The sequence below is a fragment of the Plectrocnemia conspersa genome, unplaced genomic scaffold, assembly GCF_051122295.1.
Source record: "Plectrocnemia conspersa isolate PC_06_02 unplaced genomic scaffold, ASM5112229v1 ptg000010l, whole genome shotgun sequence".
Lineage (NCBI taxonomy): Eukaryota > Metazoa > Arthropoda > Insecta > Trichoptera > Polycentropodidae > Plectrocnemia > Plectrocnemia conspersa.
The window spans coordinates 19639106-19654991 of NW_028277174.1; the positions used below are offsets into that span (position 1 = coordinate 19639106).

At 33.5% G+C, this 15886-nt stretch overlaps 1 protein-coding gene across 13 annotated transcripts in view; it reads right to left on the reverse strand.

Moving 5' to 3' along the window:
• Nucleotides 1-15206, reverse strand: part of ctrip (E3 ubiquitin-protein ligase ctrip) — a 30435-nt gene extending 15229 nt beyond the window's left edge. For 8 of the 13 annotated variants that reach the window (XM_088196004.1, XM_088196000.1, XM_088195996.1 and 5 more), the window contains exon 1: nucleotides 15101-15206. The gene's annotated coding sequence lies outside the window, so the exon portion shown is untranslated. Of the gene's footprint in view, nucleotides 1-3083; nucleotides 3342-15100 lie in introns of those variants that run through there. The other 5 variants (XM_088196009.1, XM_088195995.1, XM_088195978.1 and 2 more) reach the window with 4 other exon arrangements.
• Between the last annotated feature and the right edge of the window lie 680 nt (nucleotides 15207-15886).

Here is a 15886-nt window from a genome sequence, read left to right on the forward strand (position 1 = left end):
CGTATGTAGTCAAATTAAAAAAATATTTGCTCTTATCTGAAAAACTGTAAGCCAAGTCACTCGTAAATAGAGGTTCCAGTTTAAAGGAAACTTTCTCAATGCGTGATTTAACAACATTTTTTCGAATTGATTAGCAGTTTTCGGGGGCGAAGTTTCTCGCTGCCAAATGTACCGTTTCATAACGATTGTCTTCTGGTACGAACATAAAACTTGGCAACTTGTCTCCATTGGAGTTACTAAAACACTAACTACGCCCATAAATCACTCGGAAGAAGCCAGGAAAATATTTTTTTAACTCATGCAAACAAAATATTATATAAAAAACGTCAAAGAAGCGTTAGAGTATTATAATTCGCATATGATTTCAGTAGTGCGTTAAATTTTATATAACATTATTTTAAGCAATAAAATTGCGCCTATTAAAGTCACGCTTCAAATAACTCCCCAAAAACGACACCCCAACTAAAATAAATTAAAAACGTCATTTGAATTTTAGGTACCGTTCGTTATTTAAAAGTGGCAATGTCGCAAAATGGACAAAATCCAACCATACACATTTATTTACACACGTACCTTTGACAAGAAAATGTGTTTATTTTCCTTCACGTGCAACATCATGAGATCATAATAATAATTATAAAGCAATGCGGCGTGACGGTGAACATATTAGTTGCCACGAGGTTCTAGATAATACTTGCAAAAATGGCGAAAATTCTGCTAGCGTCAGGTCGAACTGGGTCGCTGCCGAGTCGACAATAAAAAAAATATGAATCATCCGTCCGTGACGTACCGACGACGCGAAAAAACAATTGCGCAAAATGCAACCTATGCACCTGAAAGAAGCGAGACGTCTTACTTCGTCTTATACTTTTATTACTATTAAAATTATTTAAAACGAAATAGGTAAGTTGCGGATAGTTTGAGAAGCGACGGCCGCCGGACCGAGTTTGCGACCCATCGGCCATTTCAGCGGAGTTATCGCGAGGCAGCTTCGAACGTTCTCAACGCATTAACGTTAAAACTATGCACACACATAAAAATGATATATTATAACGATAATGTGTTGCGATTTTTAAATATCGATTATCATATATGCCGGAAAACTTAAATAAATGCGTGTTGCTACTTTTAAGACTACGACGCTTCGATACAGTTGGGATATGTTATATAAAATCAATGTTGTTTACGCACTTTGCATTAGTTTTACATATTTTAAAGCGAGTGCTTCGAACGATCAACTTTTATAGCCTTATCGTTAATAAAGTGCGCAATTAAACAAGATTAAGAAACGATGAAAATATCTCGCAATCTTCTTGAAATTCATAAGTGAGAGAAGTTAACTTGAGAGAACTTCCCTCCCCCCGAAAATATAAGAAATTAGAAATAGTATATAAAGTAGAGAGAAAAATAATAATACAATTTCAGGGGGGGGGGGGTTAAAATTAACAATATTATGTTTATTTTTACTAATAACATTTTAGCAGCTGCAGGTTTTGAAAAACACTTTTTGCTTCATGGCCGAATATTTTTGCCACATTATCTTGATTTATTTTGTCGAAAATGATTTGTAATATCAGCTATATCAAGTTTTGAACTCAAATGAAATGGTCGAAAACGACTAGCTAGACATTAAAGCGGCAAGTGAAAAACATAATATGTAATAGTATGTCGAGGGGGTGCCCACATTATCTTGTCACAAAGGATCGATTCCAATTATTCTCTGATTTCTTTTATTATTAAGAAATCTACCTGATTCTTAAGGTTAGTGTTGGGAGGATTATTTCTTGTGCCATGGCAGGGGTAGGCAACCTTTCAACCTCGCAGTAGGTTAAGATACTTCACTCATATGTATTTACAAAATACTATCATCTTACTTTTTAAAAATGTTTAGCACATCATATATAATTGTTACATTTTACCCATACATTCGAATTTTTCGAGCATATTTTGTGTAACTAGCGTTTCATTTAAACGAAAGGGCCGAATTTATATGATATATCAGATGTCAGAAGTGATGCAATGACCAGAGCATTGATCCTCTGCAGCCTCGACCAGATTAGAAATTTAACCCTCGTTGAATAATATTTATTGAGTGAGCGTTTGTTTAGTACCTTGCAACAAAGCTTTTACTGTGCAATTAACCCATATATTCAACGCGATCATCATTTGGATGGCCATAAAGCAGTCATAACGTTTGTTTATAATACTGGTTTGGCGTATTGTTATACTTGAACACACAAAGGTTCGTCAGAACGAACTCATCGCGTCCAATAACTCTTTCTGAAGCTGTCTCAGGTGTTAGATTTCGATATCTCCATTTAAGACGCATTGTTTGTGGGTATGATTCGTATGTCCTGGCGATCGATTTTCCAGTGATGTCTATACTAGACCTTGGAGAATAATGCACGATACCCTCAGTGGCCTAGTTAGAGTTCTGACTTTCCTAAAAATCTGGCCAAATTTTTGGACCGGGCAAAGATATGGTACTTGTCAATTATATCGGCGTCACGCTCGGTAAACAGATTTTTATGAACATTTGTTCTGCTTTTTATGCTTTTGGTCCTAACTTCTGCGAAATTGGCCAAAAAGTTTTGCTACATAAACACGTTTTAAAATTTTAAACTTTTAAAGCTAATTAAAAGTAAAAGTAGGAAACAAATAGGTCTATATTAGACATTTTGTATTTTTTAAATGAAAAGCAATTTAAAAAAAAAATTATTGACCACATCAAACATAAAAAAGATATGTAAAACATACATGCAAATTTCTAGAATATCAACTTTTTTTATTTTAAAAAATAGGTTCAAAAATTTTATGGACTACACTTCAATAATCATATTGTAGACTAATAAGGAGGCATAAAGACTTTATTTCAGCGAGATAACTGCCAAGTAAAATATCCTGAATTTTCACTTTTGCATCCTTTTTGTACAAAACGACTGTTTCAAAGGACAATTTTCCATGAGCGTTGAAACACTTGGCAACCAACCCTTTATAGCAACATATCGTATGCATAATTATTGTATTTTCAGCTGAAAAACATTCGTAAACGAATTAAAATAGATCATTACAGTGTTACCAACGTAAAAAAATTTGGCCACAACAGCCCGCCGGTTATCCACCTTTGACGTTTCGTATGTTTTTTTACAGGCTCTCGTCGGCGCCGCGCCGAATTAATTCGCGGGGTTCGATCGCTCGATACGCAGGAGCAGGCAGGAGCACGAGGCAGGTCGTCGACCTTGGCATGCACTGGCGGTCGACATAGGAGGAGCACGCGCCGCGCGCTGTTTACAAATAACAACAACCGCCTCCTCCTCCTCTCGAAAACCGAGGTGGTCACTGACTGAGGAGATGACGGCGGGGGCCGACCTTGAGAACGAACCGTCCGATATGTAACACCACGGAACAAACTAACGCATGGCCGATAAGGGTCGACTCGTTGGGGGTGTATGGGGGGGGGGGGGAGTATCGAAGGAAAAAACGAAGGGGACTCGTAATTATTATTTTGCAGGGGGCGTATGGTAGCATTGTCCTCAAACTATTTTAGCATAATGCATTATTATATTATAGTTAAAGGGGGTCATCTGTGCAACCTTTGGTACTGTAATATTTTTTTATCAACGTATTTATCGCAATTTTGCATGCGCATTTTTCAAACGAGTTTAATTTCAATATATTTTTTATAGATATATGTATACATAATTAGTGGTGGCTGGTGAAAATTTAAAGTAGAGGGTTCTGCTTGAATAAAATTAAAATAAAATTTACGATGTAAAACAAAATCAAATAATTTTATTATACAACTTGTAATATCACTTTTTCTTTATATATTAGTTTACTTAAAAGTAATACATTGCCGCATTGTCTGTGTACACGCTGACACTGTAAATGCGATACCTGCGAAGTTTTTTAAAAATAAAAAATCTAATATTGAATATTTATATATATAAAAATATGAAATATTTCAAGTTAATCATAACAGTATTGGCGTACTAGAAATATATTGTTAAACGATAATTTCGATAATATTCGGCATGTCTCGATGAGTCCACAGATATCTCAGCACAATTGCTAACAGTTAGATAGAACACCTGCTAATGAGAGGTAAACAATCTGGTCTCTCTTCACTTGTACTCGAAAGTCTAAACAATAACTATAAAAATGAGGTGCGTTGTACATTACAAATGTGTGTGCAAAGCAAATCGAAAAATGCAATGTACGTTGTGGTACAGATGGCTCACAATTATATCAGATCTCGAAAATTTTAAAGAAGTATTTGTCGACAATGATGTGCTTTTATAATACAGTGAGAATTGTTGACTATGCAAAAGTAGCGTTTGACGACGATTTGTAACCTTTACAAGAAATGATACTATTTATTGCTGAATTTAATAACTAAGAATAGATGGGAGACTTTATTATTATGATGGTATTTTTTTATGTCTAAGGTTGCATATTCTTATTATTACACCATCAAAAAAATATATGAAATACACACTCTAATTGAGAAAATATTTTAATTGTCCTGCAACAACAATTCGTGGATCTCCCAACACGTTTGCTGGCCTAATTTATGAAAAATTCAAACTAATATATTATACTTAAGGTATAGCTTGGTCAAGAAACTAGTTACAATTTTTTGATAGGAACGATAAACGTAAGTAAGAGATTGATAAAATGAGTCTCTACTTCTAATTCTAGCAGCATTATTGTTCATTATCAGACATGACTAAACAGAAAATTAAGTTTGCTAAATAGACAATGATAGCAATCATTATCATATAATATTATATATGCCTATGTACATTACAGATTCTTAAGAATATGTTGAGTTTCAAAAAGCTAGTGACAGTGCCTATTATATGTAGGTTGTTAACAAAGCAATTTATTGTCCAAATATAAAATCAATAATAAAATTCCAAATGCACACAATAAACAGACTAATTGTTCTTAACTACTGTTTTTATAATAGTGATATGCGTATATTGACAATGTTATAATTTAGTTTTTGTTGATAGAATTCTTAAATAATTCAGAAATATAGGGTGTCTCAAAATTAACGAACGAACGAAATTAAATTTAACAAACTCTCTTCGCTGTGCATGATCATTAGGCTTCAGTTGTGTTGAACTGAGTTTTGTAAGCACGGAGACACAGATCTTTTGTGAGTATAAGCTGTAAAGAGCTTCTTGAAATTTGCAATTCTTGTCCAAGACGCCGAATTGATGTTCCGGGATTTTCACAAACACTCTCACGCACTGCTTCGATATTGACATTTGAACATATTGTTTTTGGACGACCAGTGTGCTTAGCGTCTCCAACTGATCCAATCTTTCTGAATTTTTCAATTAATCCCTTCGCAGTTGAAGAACTTAAAACACTATTCTGACCAAATTTTGTATTCAATTTTCGAATTGCGGCCGCCAAACTTTCATTATTTTTGAGATATTATTCAATAATGAAAACACATATCGTGTAACGCTCCATTTTTACTAACCCTAACAAATTACTTTTTTCAGAGTTGCCAACATTTACTGCACAAATGACGGCAAATTAAAATCTTGTGTTAATTTTAAAACACCTTTATTTTAAGTTTATTCAAGTATGAGTGTTATTATCAAGTCAGTTCTTTGGTTTCTTTATTACATATTTTATAGAACATATGTATAGGATTACAGCTCAAAATCTTTTGTGGTATCTTTTATAAAAAAAATATTAAATTTGAAATAGATATCATATTACTTTATATCCAATTTGAGGTTAAATAGAGCTTCTATTACTCGACTGATATTCCTTTAATGTTTGATTTGTATATATATATCTAAGCAAATGTTGGGAAGCTTTCTGGTATTGAAAATTACTGTATATTGTAAACAATTGCTGAAACATTCAGTTACAAAGTCATGGGCTAAATTTAAATGATGATAACAAATTATTCTGAGAATGTATATTAAAACTGTACTGTTCCAGAAAAAAATGTATTCGTTTCCCGGGAAGAAATTAATATGGTATAAATTAATAATTTGCTATAATGTATCAGATTAGTGTTTAACTACCTAATTGGATTAAATAGACGATTATTATATCAGCATATCTCACATGATATAAATAACTATAAAAAATGGCAGAGAGCAAAAATAAAATTCTCACATATGTACTGAGCATGGAAGATCTATTTATATGTTTTGTCGAAATAACTAATAATGCTTACAGTTACGTTCAAATTTGCAATATTATCAGAAATAAAATCATATGTATGAATAACAATATCGAAGACATTATGGATGTTGCTTATATTATTTTAAATTATACAAACCTTATCATCATAAACACGCTTATCATAAAAGACAAACAAGTATTGTAAGTATATACATTATACATATGTAAATAAATTAAACTTTTATTTATAATTTTAGTAGGAGAAACCTAACACAAGGTTTGGGCAAAATTCCAGGTTACTTCATTAGTATTTCAATCATTTTTCTTCAGATTAGTCAATGCAGGTTAATAATAATATGCAGTTTTGGATGATGTTACCGAAGGCTATCGTCGTATGCAAAATTGGCTTTGACACAAATTGGCAGTTTCTCAATCACAAGCAATATAAGAAATTATTGAAAAATTATTTATAAATATAAATTGTACACATTTTAAATATTGATAGTACGAAAAAATCATTAAGCCTAATAAAGAAAGTAAAAATATGACCAAATATAATCAAAAACTGAGAAAGTGTTGAAAATCGCTTCAAACTGGTAACAGATTATTATCAGAGGAAATGCTTTTTTATTAGGATATATTCTTTGGTAAATCATCACCCACTTTTCTACAAAGAAGCAACAATTGGATAAGGTATGTAGTCCATGTGTCAGAATTGTAATTGGAGTAAAAAATATTTAAAATGCAAATCCAACATCGTAAGATATGATTCGGATCTTTTTTAAAATGATGTCAAGTTTAATGCATATTTATATTACAAATAATGCTATACCGTTAAATTTAAATAATATAATTAAATGTTATTGATGTGATTTTTGACCTATTTGTAACTCAATAATATTAAGTTTGTACTCAGTTGTAGATCTTATGATGTATCACCATCAAACCTCTTGATTATTTTAATCAATGCACTTCCAGGAATTATCTATCCTTCAGTGTCATGTCACATTAATCATGATGTAAAGCATGACATAGTAATTAACTTAACGCAAAATGACGCAGAAACAATTTGTAGCTGAGTGACATAATTTTCTTCACACATCCAATTTCTACATTCATTTTTTTTTTAATTTTTATCAGGTAAATCTAAAAATTGATACAAGCATCCTATTTATGCATACGAACATGTGTATATATGTATTTATAAGCATATACTATATGACCAATAATGGAATAGTTTAACTTAATATGAATCATAATGACTCAACATAAATCAATCATGGCTGAAACAACGAATCGCAACATGATTTTCAGTATTGTCAGTCGTGTTCTCTGCAAAGACAGTACTACCAATAACAAGTCCATAAAAATCCTCAGCTATGCAGCTGACATAAAAGAGTAGCAAGATCCCTGCAAATATGAATCAAAGCATTCAATGATTTGGAGTTGTCTGCTAAAAAAAATGGCACTGAGCATCAACGAGTAAAATACAACAAACAGGATTCCGTTAACATATAAATAAATGAGTATATTGTTGTCACTAGTTTTGTACGCCTCAGGTGAACATTGGCAATCAACAAATACAAATGATTACTAAGTAAATTTACGACTACTGTCTAGACATACTTCAGAAAGATTAACCCTTACTGAGGTTGATGAGCGCTCATTAAACATCTGTGTAACATTTTTAGGGTATTAAAGAAATGGAGTGTACTAAATTTGGACCAATTTGGAAAACTAATCTTTTTCCAGACAGTGTCTCTACTTTCGTCAATATACTCTAGTAGCTAGAATAAGTCAACTAAGAACTGGGGCGACGACAGTCGATTGATATACTTAACGGTGGTTGGATGATGTAATGACGAATGCTTTGGAGGATAATTTATTCTGTTTAGTAATGTTGCAGCACCTAAGATTTTATTAATCATTATCATTTGATACAATATGATGTTGTATAATTGTCAATACACACACCAAAAAGTGATAGGATGATAATGGGGATGTCAGTTCAGTTGGAGTAAAGAATCTAGTGTGAGACGGCAGAGTAGTTTTCGAAGGAGAGATAATTTTCAGCATGATTTACAGCGAGTTCGATGTGAGTGATTAAGATTGCCATAAATAATTCTTCACATACAATTGTTTGTTTGTCAATAATAAATCATTTTATAATTCTCACGGCACTAATGGTACTCAAACACGTTTTTAAGAATATGAACAATTAAAATATCAATAATAACGACCAACATGATTTAACATTTTTAACTTATATTTGTCCATTGTGTGACGTTCTCGAAAAAATCTCCCATGTAGAGATGTAATAAAATCAGACTAATCATATACACCGATTACCTATTTATGTCGTTTTGAAGGACAGTGTGTAATGTAGCAGATCTTGCTCTTATAATTGAAAACCATTTGGGTAATAAAGAAAATATCAATTCAAAATATATTGCTTGCGAAATTTCGTCCAATATGTTCAATCCTTTTGTAGAAAACATCGCTGTTTAACCAATTAACTGCGAAATTTAGTTTTAAAAATCTTTTAAAAACTTATTTTATAAAATATAAAGCAATTTTATCAGTAATATAATGGAAACATACCAATAAATGTGATTTTTTATTACTTCTTACTGAAATTTTGAGTTTTTGTAGTAAATGGTAATTTTTATTTTACACAGCGAGTATACTCGCAAACTGCACTAAAATAAAGCTGTGGATTGACAACTATACATGTCTAACACAGTTAACAGGTTAAATATTTCTATAAAAATATAAAATGGGTACTAGTTAATTGTTATGATGCCACGCTCAAATTTGACGGATGCGAAACGTCCATTTGCGGTTCAAACCCAAACTTAATCTAAACGAATATAATAATGGTAAAATGGTTAATTTGTTTAGGTTAGGTTTGGGTTTGAACAGCACGGGAAACGCAGTGGGGAATAACTACGGGTGGTTTTTGAGCATGGCGTCGTGCTAATTAACAAGTAGCAAAAAGAGTTTGTTTAACATTAATTTAAATTACATTGAAAACTGCTATCAACATTTGATTCATCGCAAATGCTACATTAAAAATCATTCAATTAGCTCCTGACATTCATCTGGTATTTTCGGCTTGACTCTTTCATTGATTATTTATTAAACATGATGATATTTTTCGAGTAATATGTCTATTTAACTAATTGTATTGAAAAAATAAAGTAGTTTAAAACCATTTTTAAAAAGTTGATCTAAATTCGAAACGACTTCATTTCAACTAACTAAAGCGTTAATGGTTTTCACAAAAATCTATAAAATGTTCCACATCTAACCAATTATCCTTAACAAATACATTCCAGTATAAAATTATAGTTATTCAATACTACTATCTATTTCATAACCGCTATCTTTATTTTTCAAAATTGATCATTCAACACCTAATATTTAATTTAAAGATTGAAATATATTCGCCAGAAAATTACAAATTGAGAATCACAAAATAATATAATAAAAAGTACACAATTATCATATTGTGCACTAAACAGAAGTATTGCTGAAAGACAGTAGACTATCGAGAGTTTTAAAATTCATTAAACAATGTTTTGGTAAATGCAAGTTAAAAGTTTAATACTGACATTTAGTTTTTTAACTCAAGGGTCAAGAAATGATAACATTGTTTATTGAAAAATATTTCTAAACATACCCATAGGACTACAACCACTATTGTGCAAACTCAACAAGGTATTATTTTATATTATTCTTCAAACATTTATTTATTTATTTTTGACTTCAAAATGAGTTTAGTTAACGATTTATATTCTAAAAACATCTTAACTACTTTACCGCTTCCCGGGCGCTCATGGATATGTGCGGGAACATATAATTTTCACTATTTCGGGTATTCCTTCAAGAACAGCCTTTCTCAAACTGGGGTCTGAGAGAAATGAACGCATATTTATACTATTTATATTTTGATTCATAAAACAAAAATAAAAATTATTTTAAATTATAAATTTTGATGGCTTTCAAGGGTTAATTTTTTTTAGTTTGAGATATTAATTTAAAACATTAAAAGAAATCGTTTTTAAACAATTACCTTTGAAGAAATCGACCGGGAAGTGGTTAAAGATGGGTCCTGCTCATGTGCGAGATTTTAGAACTTAGCATTAGACCGGGGACATGTGCGTATTTTTCATATGATCATTATTTTTATTGTTCAATTTTATTATTACATATTTTCAAAAAAATGGGTGCGTTTTAACAGGGAATTATTTTAAGAGATATGTGCATTTAAATAAATACTTTGTTCCATAAATCGAATTTTTTGTGCTTTTATGTAAGTTAAACCTTCGATTTTATCTTTGGAAAGGTATTTGTAGCAGTTATTCATGGGGTTTTCACTGTTCTGATCAATGCTAGTTCGCTCGCGCTTAATGTGTTGAACAGTGATGCACAAACAAATCGTTTTATAGAACAATTATTTTATATATTGCTCATTTAAATTGTCCTCTAAACGTTATAAAAACTTTATTTTTATTTTTCTGTTGTACATTTTATTATTTACCTGAAAAAAAGAGAAAAAATAATATTGTATTTTGAACAACTTTTGAAAAATATTCAAGGCATGAAGTGGTCAATAACTTCGAAAAATGTGTACATGAGTTCAGCCTTAAAATATTCAACGCCTCGTATGATACACATGATACAATGTCGGACGGGGGAGGTTAATAAGTATAAATCTTATCGTAGATCACATCATATTTCAGAACTGAACAGAAATATATTAATAATTTAAAAATACTTTGCGATATTTGTGGGGTAAAAATAAGGTGGTTCATTAGAAGTAAGCTATCTCCACCTTTGTCGAAAGACTATTAGCTAGAATAAAGTCACTGTACTGATGCGACAGTCGGTCAGTACTTGGATGATATTAATCATAACGCATTGGGGGAAACCTGTTAAGTCATAATGGCCAGATTTGTAAAAAAAAAAAAAAAAAATGTAACGAGGAACGTAACTTTAGTCAGAATTTGGGAGATTTTTAGCACTCTTTCAACTGACTAAAGACATTGCAGGCTGGCTTGTACGAGGGTGGATCAAATATAAACGAAACTTTTCTTTTAGTGCTTAATACTGAACAGCCGCTCGAAGGTTGATGGGTGTCAGGAGTGGGGAGAACGATTAGCCGGTTTTATCAGTTGTCTGAGGAGGCGCACCCGTCAATTGCGCAACGCATAAAAATGAAGTTTCTCGCTCATGAGGGCATGAAACCAGCTGAAACTCCCTGGAGACTAACAGTACAGTTCGGGGATCAAACACTGTCAAGAGCTCGAGTATATGCCTGGCATAAGGAATTCATGGAAGGCCATGAATGGTTCGAAAATGAAAGACATGATCGTCGTCCGCGAACGAACATTATGGATCAAAACATAAACGCCATTCGTTATCTTTTGAAGGGCGACCGACGTTTGACAGTTTTCAACATTTGTTCTGAGATAGGAATGTTATGGGAGCACTCAATCTATGAAATCACCAAGGACCTAGGATACCATAAAGTGTGTGCCCAATGGGTTCCACGTTTTTTGACTGCAGAACATAAGTTGTCACATTTGCACATCTGAGTGGCTCTCTTGGTGTGGTTTTCAGAACAATGGGATACACTTTTGAATCACACTGTTATGTGTGATGAAACTTGGGTACATCATCACGCGCCCGAGTCAAAATAAGCCTGCATGGAGTGGAGAAAGAGGGATGAGGCAGTCCCCGTGAAAGCCAAGACTCAGCTGTCAGCAAGCTAGGTGCTTGCGACTCTTATTTCGCACCAGCGTGGAATTTCGTATAATGATTTTCCGATTTGCGAGTATTTGTTTGGCATCACTCAAAAACTACTGCGAGTTTTTGAGTGATGCCAAACTTGCTTATCGCCGCAAAAGACGTGACCAATCGATACGAGAGGTGGTTCTTCTCCATGACAACACAAGGCCCTATACTGCAGCTGTCACGTGTGCAAAATTGAACGAAATGAATTAGATACCACTTGAACATCCTTCATATAGCGCTGATCTATCGCTCTGCAACTTCCATCTCTATGGACCACTGAAAGTAGCTCTGGGAGGGCAACAATTCAACAACAACGATACAGTAGAAGAGTTTGTGCGCAACTGGCTGCTGACACAACCAATTTCTTTTAACGGTGACGGGATAAAAAAATGCATTTCTAAAGCAGGGGATTATGTTAAAAAATGATCTGTACATGTTTTTTTCTTCTTGCAAATAAAAAAATTTAAATGAAAATGTCTCGTTTATATTTGATTGACCATCATATATTCGTCACGTATCAGGAAAGTTAAAAAGTTTAATTTTATATAGTGACTATACATTATATTCATTTTAAGAGATAATTTATTTGGTATATAAATGTATCCAACATCAATTTTACTAATATTTTAAAAGTTTTAAATGTCGCTTGTAAATGTCAGAGATAATATATTTGGTAGCAATAAAAAATAATGACAATAATTCTTAAATTAATTTAATATTTATTGACATGTTTTGTATACATTAAAAAAGTCATGAATGTAGAGCATTAGTATTAAAAAAATTATAGCGATTTTACGAGTTGAAAAATGATGATTTACAATCAGTATAGTGTCAAGTTATGGAGCAGTTCTGAAGATGTAAATGATCATGATTGTTGTATAAGATAATATGATTCAACGTTGTATGGAAGAGGTGAATCTTATTTCAATAGAGATCACCACCGTATTTCAAAACGAATACAAAACGAATATGAATATATTTTCACTTTAGATACTATGGTAATCTATGGGTTAATAAAAGAAGGCAGAGTGGAATGAATGCTACGCAAACACAGAGATAACAATCGATCAGTAGTCAGATGATGTAATGAGTTGATTTTCATTTCGATTCTGAAGATGTGAATGATTGTGATCTTCATATGGATAGGAATTAACAACTAGAGCAGTGATTCCCAAAGTGGTCTATATCGACCCCCAGGGGTCTATGATAACCTGCAAGGGGTCTACGCCAGCGAAAAAAAATTTGGGGGTCCATGAAATAAAAATGGGGGTCCACTGAAGTGGATCTCAACAACCACTTCTAGTACCTATCTACTTACATTATAATCTTATAAAATAAAGACATATACATTATTTATAAAAGTACCTATGAAGTAAAAAATGTATTATATATGTTTATAAAATTGTGTAAGTTGTAGGATGTAGGCATTCGCTTTGTGGTCGCAATACATTTTGAACTTGTAAAAACCTGCACATAATGATATACCACCGTGATTCTCAAAGTGGTCTATATCGACCCCTAGGGGTCGACGACGACCTGCAAGGGGTTTATGTCAGTGAAAAATAAAATTGGGGATCCACGAGATGTAAATGTGGGTGACTATATTTTTGGCTTTCAATGAATGGAATAATCCACATACACAGATAGTAGAAGTCTTTCAAAGTGAGTAGCACGATACCAGCTGTCAAAAACACATTTGAAGTTGATGAATTTGCAAAAAATCAATATCAAGCAAGCAGGGGGTCTACCCAAAACCGAAAAACATGGCAAGTGGTCTACGAGACAAAAAAGTTTAGGGACCTCTGAACTAGAGAGATTTAGTACAAGGCAAGAAAGAGTAGAAAGAGCTATTAACCGCTTAAGGACGGTTCCCGAGCATGTGCGGGGTTTTCCATTTTTAAACAAGGAAATATGTATTATAAATAATTATTTTTATTGTTCAATTTTATCTTTATTATATTATAAAAAACGTGTTTCTTCGATTAAATGTTCTAAAAAAAAAAAAAAATTATTTTTATTTTTGTTGCTAAATATTTATTATTTACCTACAAAAAGAAAAAAATAATATCAGTTTTTTTGAAAAATATTTCAAGCATGAAGTGGTTAAAGAAGTTAATTTTTAGCACTCTGCCGATGTCTTCACCTTTGTCATTAGACTGTTGGCTAGAAGGAATGCCACTCATTAATGAGGAAAAATTGTATGGTAGACTAGACAAATGGATAACGTAATGAGGGATACCAGTACAGTCAGAATTAACAACTAAGAATCTAGTGCAAGAGAGAGGTCAGTAGAGGAAATTTTTGAAACAAATTGACTTTCAGCACTGTACTCAGCCGGTTATGAAGATGTGAATGATAAGTAGTAACGAAAAAAGAAAGGGTGCATTAGGACTGACTTTCTTTAGGAGAATTAATCTTCTCCGAGGGGTGTCCCCAGTGACTAGAATGAATGCTACTCAGGCACCAAGGTGACGATTGATCAGTAATTGGGTGATGTAACGAGGGATCGAGTTGATTTTCATTTTCGTTCTAAATATGTGGACGATCATGAATCATGTATGATACAATATTATCCAACGTTGCATAGAAAAAGTTAGTACATATGAATAGTATCTCGGCGGAGATCAAAGTTGAAACTGAAACATATATTTTCAATAATATACATTGTAATATGTAGCTCTGTTATCTGATTAAATATACAATGAGTTGCAAAACAACATATGTTATAGATGGCAAGAAAAACAAGATGGAATGAGAATTCAGGAAATCTCGAAGATGAATATAAATAAGAATCGTATCAGAAGTAGTATAGCCGTCTCGCTCACACTCCAGCGTTCATTTGTTTTGTTAAAAAAATAAATGACAGACAGAGTGCGCACGAGAACGAGTTTAAAATGGTGGACATAGGATGTTTCCCGTTTTAGCTTGAAAAAACGTGCTCAGGTGGGCAGATTGCGAAATCAAAACGGGGGTGCCACACATAACCGCAAACAAAGGTTCGCATGTAAGGGGGGAGTATTGAGAGAGGGGGGGGCAATTTTTTTTTGTCGAAGGACGGCGGAGGCGCACGGTGATGTAAGGGGGCATCGATCGCCGCAGCGGGGCGAGATACGCGAGGGCTCCGACGGCGGAGGACGTTCACCTGCAGGGTCGGGGGGCCGCCGGGGCTGCGGGCAGGGGGCTCGTACGGGAGCTCGCTGACAAGCACCTCGCGCACTAACACGCTCGCAGCCAGCCGTGCGAGACACACAGACGCACCAATACAGGCGCACACCGCGGCCCGATTGTCTATGCCACTCGATCATATGCGACCTGCGCGAAACGAGTGTATACAAACACGATTTAGATGGCGGGATATTTGAATTTAACTGCGGAAAATAACAATTAATCTCTGCATAACTAAATTAACTGGGTAGCTTTATTTAAATAAACTTGTAAATTTTAAAACAAAAAAAATATACATATAATTCCATAAATTACCTACTTTGCAGCTAAATAATTCGGTGAGATGCAGGGTCGGCCCGAGAGGCAGGCAGTACAGGCGATCGCCTGGGGCGCTAGATATCAAATAAAACCGCAATATCCACTTAAAATTTATCAAACAATATTATTAAAGAATATAATCTGATATTATTTGCCGCACTGATGCGCTAAGCAATTCGCTGTAAGGCAACAAAAACGTGGATATATTATATATATTTGATGCGAATTCAAAAGGGTGGAAGCCGCGAAGTCGGGCTGTTGAAAGATTAATAGTATAGAGAGAAGAACAACGACGGTGATCTTGATCTCCTTGCATACTTTGTTTGTAGCTGTTAACAGGGTGTCAAGGTATATGAAGTCACTGACACACTCAAAAGTGTACTCCTTCATTTCAGAATACTGGCTGATGATTCAATGGCGTTAAAGACTTCTATTAGTGCCTGTT